Source organism: Sorex fumeus, unplaced genomic scaffold (genome assembly GCF_029834395.1).
Source record: "Sorex fumeus unplaced genomic scaffold, SorFum_2.1 ptg000329l, whole genome shotgun sequence".
Taxonomy (NCBI): domain Eukaryota; kingdom Metazoa; phylum Chordata; class Mammalia; order Eulipotyphla; family Soricidae; genus Sorex; species Sorex fumeus.
Window position 1 is genome coordinate 537,501 of NW_026606385.1, and position 7,500 is coordinate 545,000.

The following is a 7,500-nucleotide window of genomic DNA, read 5'->3' on the forward strand; positions in this document are numbered from 1 at the left end:
CAGCTGGGGGATCCGGTACCCCAAAGGCACCCTCTCGGATCGCTAGAGAAGGAGTATTCTCCGCCGAGGGGGCGCCGCCCCCCGACCTAGGCCGGCTGCCCCGCTTCTCCGGGCTCCCCCGACTCGAGTGGGGGGGGTCTGCCGTAGTGGTCCGGTGGCCGAGCCCCGCCGAAGCAAGACCGACCAGAAGCGTGAGCGTCCGCGGTCAGGTCCGTTGTGTGCTGGGTCCGCGGGAGGGCCCGCCGCCCCTCCGCAGCACCCGGCAGACGGCCCCCGCCCACCACGGCGGGTGACCGGCTTCCGCCCCCGCAACGGGAGAGGAGCGGAAACCCCGGACAGAGCGAGAGAGAGCCCCCAAGGGGGGGCCACCTCGTCTCCCAGAGCCCGGCACAACGACAACCCACCGCCGCCGCTCACGCGCCCGCGTGCGCAAGAGCCAGTTAATGCGAGGCACGCGGGCACGCGCCCGAGAAACGGAGGCCGCCCAACCGCCCACGACCCAAGCGGCGGGCCGCAAGGGGGCGAACGGCAGGGCGACTCCCGTGTGACAAACAACGACCGGCTCGACCCCCAGAGGGGAACACCACCGAACGGGGAGAGCCCAAAGAGGGCAGGACCGCGAAGCCAGGTGACGGGGAAACGGCACCACCGGCTCGGCCTCAGGCACCTGACAGGACGACCTGGAGCGCTCCAGGGGCACCACCGAGGGCCGGTTGAGGCACGGCAGCGCGCGCCACCGCCGGGCGGCCCCACCCCGCCGCGGGGAGGGGCCGGCTCGAGAGAACGGGAACCTGGGACGGTCCCGACAGAGCGAGGGTTGTCCACCGTGTCAGACGACCCCGAAAAGCCCACTCCCTGTGCACCAAGCAGGAGAGCGGCAAGAACGGGATCGGGCCGGGGTCCGCACCCCTGAACGCCCCGCCCCACCGCGAGGTGGGGGAGAAGCGAGAGGCCCGCTGGCAGAACGAGAAGAGCGGTCCCATTCACGTGGAATGTCCGTCCCTCGTCTGGCGCGGCTTAGGCCCGGCCCGGGAGAGCACACCAGCACCACATCGATCAGCAAGGAAAGGATGCGAGAAGCGAGCGGCCACCGGTCCCCCCGGACGAGGAGGGGACCGGACCCCGAAGGAGAGCGAGCAAAGGACAGCAACCCTCCGGAGAGGGGAGAGGCCCGTTTCAGCCTTTGCCCACCCTTCTGACCTCGGGGTGATTCCGGACCCCGACCGGACAACCCCCTCCAACGAGAGCGAGACTGCCTGACACGCAGCGGGCACGGGGGCCCGCGGGACTGGGGGAGGTCCGTTCACATCGGGGCCGCGGACGCCGGGCTGAACTCGGGCGCCTTAGGCCGGAGGTTGACAGCCACGGCTGGGACACTGCCCCCAGGTGCACGCGAGAGCCGGCGCACAGGGCCCAGGCGGGCGGCTCGAGCGGCGGGAGGCCAGGGAGGAAGTCCTCAAGACAGGCCCCGACCATCCCACACGCACCCGGGGGAACGACGGTCCCGATCCTCACGGCAGAGAGCCACCGAGAGAGAGCGTGTCAGCACACATCTCGCGGTCCAAACCGGTCCCGTCGCACGGGAAAAGGACCGATGTCGGAAACGGGACCGATCTGCATCTTCCCGCCGCACCTCTGGAACAGGGACCCGGCAACTGGCACCCAGGAGAGCCCCATCGCCCCGAGTCCCGGAGCTCCACGGGACAACTGGTCGACCCCGTGACTCGGCATGGTCGAAGCTGCGCCCGAAGCCACGCGACGACCCCACGGCGGCGGCGGCGGCGGCGGCGGCGGCGGCGGCGGCGGCGGCGGCGGCGGCGGCGGCGGCGGCGGCGGCGGCGGCGGCGGCCCGGAGGTCAAAGCCAGCTCGGGAAGGCTAAGGGGATAGATTCAGAAGCCCAGAAACACCGCGGCGGGAAATCAAACAAAACTAAGTCCTCTTCCTTCTCGGGGCCGCGGACCAGGCGCCCCCACGGGCTCACGGCCGGAACCCGTCACCGTGCACCGATGCACCGCCCGCTGACCGGCCAAGGGCGGCACGCGTTCAGCCCGGCCATCGGCCCCGCTCCGAGACGCTGCGGACCGACCCTGGAGCTACGAGGCGCGGGCTCAAGCCGGCGCAGGGCCCTGTGCGCCCGGGCCGCCCCGTGCTCGGGCCGGCCATCGGCCCCTCTCCGAGCCGCTGAGGACCCCGGAGCTGGCTACGCGGCACCCGCCGGCCAAAGGTCGGGCCACACGCCCGGGCCGCCCCGCTCTCGCGCCGGCCACCGGCCCCGCTCCGAGCCGCTGCGCACCCTGGAGCTAGCTACGCGGCACCCGCCGGCCGAGGGACGGGCCACGCGCCCGGGCCGCCTCGCGCTCGGGCCGGCCATCGGCCCCTCTCCGAGCCGCTGAGGACCCCGGAGCTGGCTACGCGGCACCCGCCGGCCAAGGGTCGGGCCACACGCCCGGGCCGCCCCCCTCTCGCGCCGGCCACCGGCCCCGCTCCCGAGCCGCCGAGGACCCTGGAGCTAGCTAGCTACGCGGCACCCGCCGGCAGAGTGCTGGTCGACCCGCCCCGGCAGCCAGGCCCGGCGCCGGCACCCGCCGGCGAAGGCAACACAGCCTCCCTCAAGAGCCTGCAGTTCCAAGCTCCACCGCCGGTCCTCGCGGGCTGGCGCCTCGACAGCGGGACCAATGTCGACTCGGACGCCGACATCCTGGAACGCCGCCTCGGGCAGTGAAACCGAAACGCTGCCGTCACCCCAGAGGAGCTCCGGCGCCATATAAAAGCGGACGGCAGGTGGCGCCCGAGCAACCTCAGCGGGATCGCCATCCCCCACCCCGCTCCGAACTGCTGCGGACCCTAGAGCTACACGACACGGGCTCAAGCGGGCACAAGGACGGCCACGGGCAAGGGCGTCCACGGGCTCGGGCAGCCATAGACCCAACTCGCTCCGGGCCGCTGCCGGCCCCGGGGCTTAGCTCCGCGGCACCCGCCGGCCGAGGGCCGGGCCCCGCTCCGGGCCGCTGCCGACCACGGGCCTTAGCTCCGCGGCACCCGCCGGCCGAGCGCCGGGCCGCGCGCCCGGGCCGCCCCGCGCCCGGCCCGGCCCTCGGCCCCGCTCCGGGCCGCTGCCGGCCCCGGGGCTTAGCGCCGCGGCACCCGCCGGCCGAGGACCGGGCCACGCGCCCGGGCCGCCCCGCGCCCGGCCCGGCCCGGCCCTCGGCCCCGCTCCGGGCCGCTGCCAACCCCGGGGCTTAGCTCCGCGGCACCCGCCGGCCGAGGGCCGGGCCGCGCGCCCGGGCCGCCCCGCGCCTGGCCCGGCCCTCGGCCCCGCTCCGGGCCGCTGCCGGCCCCGGGGCTTAGCTCCGCGTCACCCGCCGGCCGAGCGCCGGGCCGCGCGCCCGGACCGCCCCGCGCCCGGCCCGGCCCGGCCCGGCCCGGCCCTCGGCCCCGCTCCGGGCCGCTTGCCGACCCTGGAGCTACGGCGCCACCCGCCGCCGGGGTGCTGGTCGACCCGCCCGGGCAGCCAGCCCCGGCGCCGGCACCCGGCTGCGAAGGCAACACGGCCTCCCTCAAGAACCTGCAGTTCCAATCTCCACCGTCGCTCCTCGCGAGGTGGCGCCTTGACAGCGGGCCCGAAGTCGACTCGGACGCCGACATCCTGGAACGCCGCCTCGGGCAGTGCGAGCGAATCGCTCCCGTCAGCCCAGAGGAGCTCCGGCGCCGTAGAAAAGCGGACGGCAGGTGGCGCCCGAGCAACCTCAGCGCGATCGATCGCCACCCCGCCCCGCGCGACTCCTGTGGAGGGAAACTAAATCCCACCGCCCCTCCCTCCCCTCGAGAAACAGGCAGGGCCGTTGGGGATGGAGAGGAGGACAATTCCCCCCCACCCCCACAAAAACTAAAACCACCCCCCACCACTCAGTGCGTGTGTTTGAGCGCGCGGGCCCGCCTGCCTGTTCTGTGTCTGTGTGCGTGCGTCCGTGTCCATCTCCGTCTCCCTCTCGGCCTCTGCGTGCCTGTTTGGGGTTCACAGCGGACTGGATGGACAAGGCACCCAGAGCTCAGAAGATCCACCCAATCCCGATGAACTTGACGAAAAGACCGGGGAGGACCCGTCCGTCTGTCAGGGGCCAACCTCCTTGGAGGAATAGGCGACGCAGCCCGAGAGAGAGAGAGAGAGAGAGAGAGAGAGAGAGAGAGAGAGAGAGAGAGAGAAAGAGCGTTCCGGTTCGTTGTTCCCCGGCTCCCTCCCTGGGGACAACAAGAAGATGCGGCGGCGGTGGCGGTGGCGTGAGACATGAAGCGGCTCTAGGAAATCATCGGAGCTGGGTCCGCAGAAAGGAGCGGTTCGGGTTCGCCCCGGCGGAGTTTCGTGGAGATTTCCACCAAGGAACCGGCACCGTGGCCCTCTCGGGCGAACGGGCACCCTCGGGAACGAGCACACCCTCGTCGTGGCCACTCGCGAAGCTAAATGCAGGACGTTGTGCAGTGTGGCGCGGCGGCGGCGGCGGCGGCGGCGGCGGCGCCCACATCGAGAGAGCGCACGACCACCCGCTCGTTTCTCTTCACCATTTCCCGAATCGGTCACTGTGAAGCGGTGGTGTTGCGGGGGCGGGCGGGCGTGAGTGAGTGGGTGGGTGGGTGCGTGCGCGAGTGCGTGTTTCACGTGGCTTAATGCGTTTTAAAACGACCTCGAGATGGAGCCGTGACACCACGAACCTAAGGGACACGTGAGGCTGGGGACATAGCCGAGGGGTCCGGGTCCGGATGGCAGAAAAAAAAAAAATAGAACGGGAGTCAAGTCAGGCACCTGTGCCACACGTGAACTATGGGCAGCTTGCACCCCGTGACCCCGGTTGGAATCTCTGGAGATGGACACGGAGGGAAGACGGAGGGATGGGGAGGGACGGGGGGAGGGAAGAAAGTTTTGTCCGTTTGTCCCTGTACTTCACGGCGATTCATTCAAGACGTTTATAAAAAAAAAATACATATATATGTACACATATATATAATATACACGCATACATATGTACGTACGTACGTACGTACGTGTGTACGTATGTATAAAAAGAAAAACAAGCAACCGTAAGCGAGCGAGCGAGCGAGCGAGCAAGCAAGCAAGCAAGCAAGCAAAAGCCAAGAAGGAAGCAAGCAAGCATGCAAGCGAGCCAGCCAGCAAAAAGAGTACGTACGAGTCCGTGGATAGACGCGCAGCGCGTCTCATGCTAAGTGAAATGAGTCAGAAAGAGAGGGACAGCCGGAGAAGGGACTGCACTCGTGGGTGGAGGGTCCAACCACATCCCATGAGGCTCGCACCTAAGGAGAGCAGATACACGGCCGGCCGGCACGAGAAGATTGCTCCCTAGCTGGAAGCCTGCCTCATGAGCCAAGGGGAGAAGGCAGCTGGAAGAGAGAAGGGAAGTTTCTCTTGACAGGGGTGCCTGTCAAGAGGTGGCACGTTCGCCCTGGAGGGAGGGGCGGAGGAGTTGAAGCCGGCAAGGCAGGCGGGGGGCCCCCCCCCCCCCCCCCCCCCCCCGCTGCGGCGGCGGCTTGAGTGGCAGGGAAACGCCCTGCCGCTTTGCTAGCGCTCCAGCCTCCAAATCCCCGCAAACCCTCCAAATCCTTTTCGTGTCCCTCTTCCCTCCCTCACGGCCGTGAATAGGGAATAGGGACACGAAAGGGATTTGGAGAATTCGCTGCTGGTCCGAATGATGTCCGTTTCAGCCTGGTGGAGCCAGTATGGAGACTTCTCAGTCCGTGGAAAGGCGAGCTGCTTGGCCTGAGTATGGCTGGCCTTGGGTGGCTGTGGACCCAGGTTCGGTCCCTGGCACTCCAAGGGGTCATGGAAATCACTCATTCAGCAAGAAAGAGTACGTATTTATTTAAATAAATAACCAATACGACCACGACCACGACCATCCTGTTGTTCGTCGCTTGCCTGGAGCAGGCCCCACCCTGAGATTTTGAAACAGTGCCCTATTCAAGGCTGTTTCAGGCTTAGGAGAATGAGACTACAAAAAATAATGACTACATTTAAAAAAAAAAAAAACAAGTGAGTTCATGTCAATAAGCAAGCCAGTCAAGCCAGCAGAGCAAGCCAGCAAGCAAGCAAGCAAGCAAGGAAGCAAGCAAGCGAGCAAGCAAGCAAGCAAGCAAGCAAGCAAGCGAGCAAGCAAGCAAGCAAGCAAGCAAGCAAGCTAGCCGACAAGCAAGCAGGCAACAAGCAAGCGAGCGACAGAGTCCACCCTGACCACCGACAGAACCAAATAGAGGAGCAAGCAGGGCCTGGATAGGGGCGGTGGAGAATGAGACCCATCCTTATGACTGGTATTTGGCCTATTGGGTACGAAGGATCTTGGATCCCGAAGAAAATGATGGCTCGAGGAACCGGTCGGGATGGGAGATGTGTGCTGAAAGTAGAAAAAGGGCCAAACATGATGACCTCTCAGTGTCTGTATTGCAAAGCATAAACCCCGAAAAGAGGGGAGAGGGAGAGGGAGAGGGTGAGGGAGAGAGAATGGGGAATATGTGTCTGCCACAGAGGCAGGGAGGCAGGGGGAGGGTGTGTGCCTCTCTGTGTGTGTGTGTGTGTGTGTGTGTGTGTGTGTGTGTGTGTGTGTGTGTGTAGGCGGGGTTATAATACCCGGGATATTGGTGGTGGGAAATGTGCACTGGTGGAGGGATGGGTGTTTGATCATTGTGTGACTGTCCCCCAAACATGAAAGCTTGTAAAGATCTCACAGGTGAGTCAATAAAATTTAAAAAAAAAAAAAGTGCCATGGTTTCCTTCCCCCCCCCCCACCCCCCGGGGAATTTTATCAATGATACGTGTTTTCTGTTCACAGTACTTTGAAGCTACTGCATCTTCACCAAAGTTCCTTCACCACCACCACCACCATCGCCCTCGCACCCCCCCCCCCGCCCCACCTCTCCCCAGGCTTTGTGTCACTTGATCAGCCCACGGGGGAGGGGGAGGCGTGGGGGGGGCGGAGGGGGCGGAGGGGGCGAGTCTTTACATCGAGAAAACCAGGGCCGCAGAGTCAAGGAGGATTGATTTGGCCTCCACGAAGGCTGTTTCTTGAAGTGCCCAGGAAGGAGGGAGGAGTTTTCTCCTGAGCCGCGGTTTTCCCTTTCTCTTGCTCCCCTTTCTCCTGCTCCCCTCCCCCGCCCGCCAGCGACAAGCTGAAAGAGGTCACCCACCCTACCACCTCCCATTCCAACCCCACCTCTGAGGTGCTTTGTCCAAAGCCTACACCCACCCAGGAGCGCTTAGCAGATCTTATCTCCAAGGAAGATACCGACAGAGAGCGGCATCTCTTCCTCTTCCCCCGCCCTCACCCTCTGGGCGGGCTGGACGGTCGTGGGGGGGGCGGGGCGGGGCGGGGCGGGGCGGGGCGGAACGGCGGGAGCCCGGGAGCCCCCGGAGCCCCGGGCGGGCGGCAATTGTCCTGCAAAAAGAGGCGACCGGGCCCGCCGGCTTGGAGTCAGGTTCCCTCTGGCCTCTGAGGACA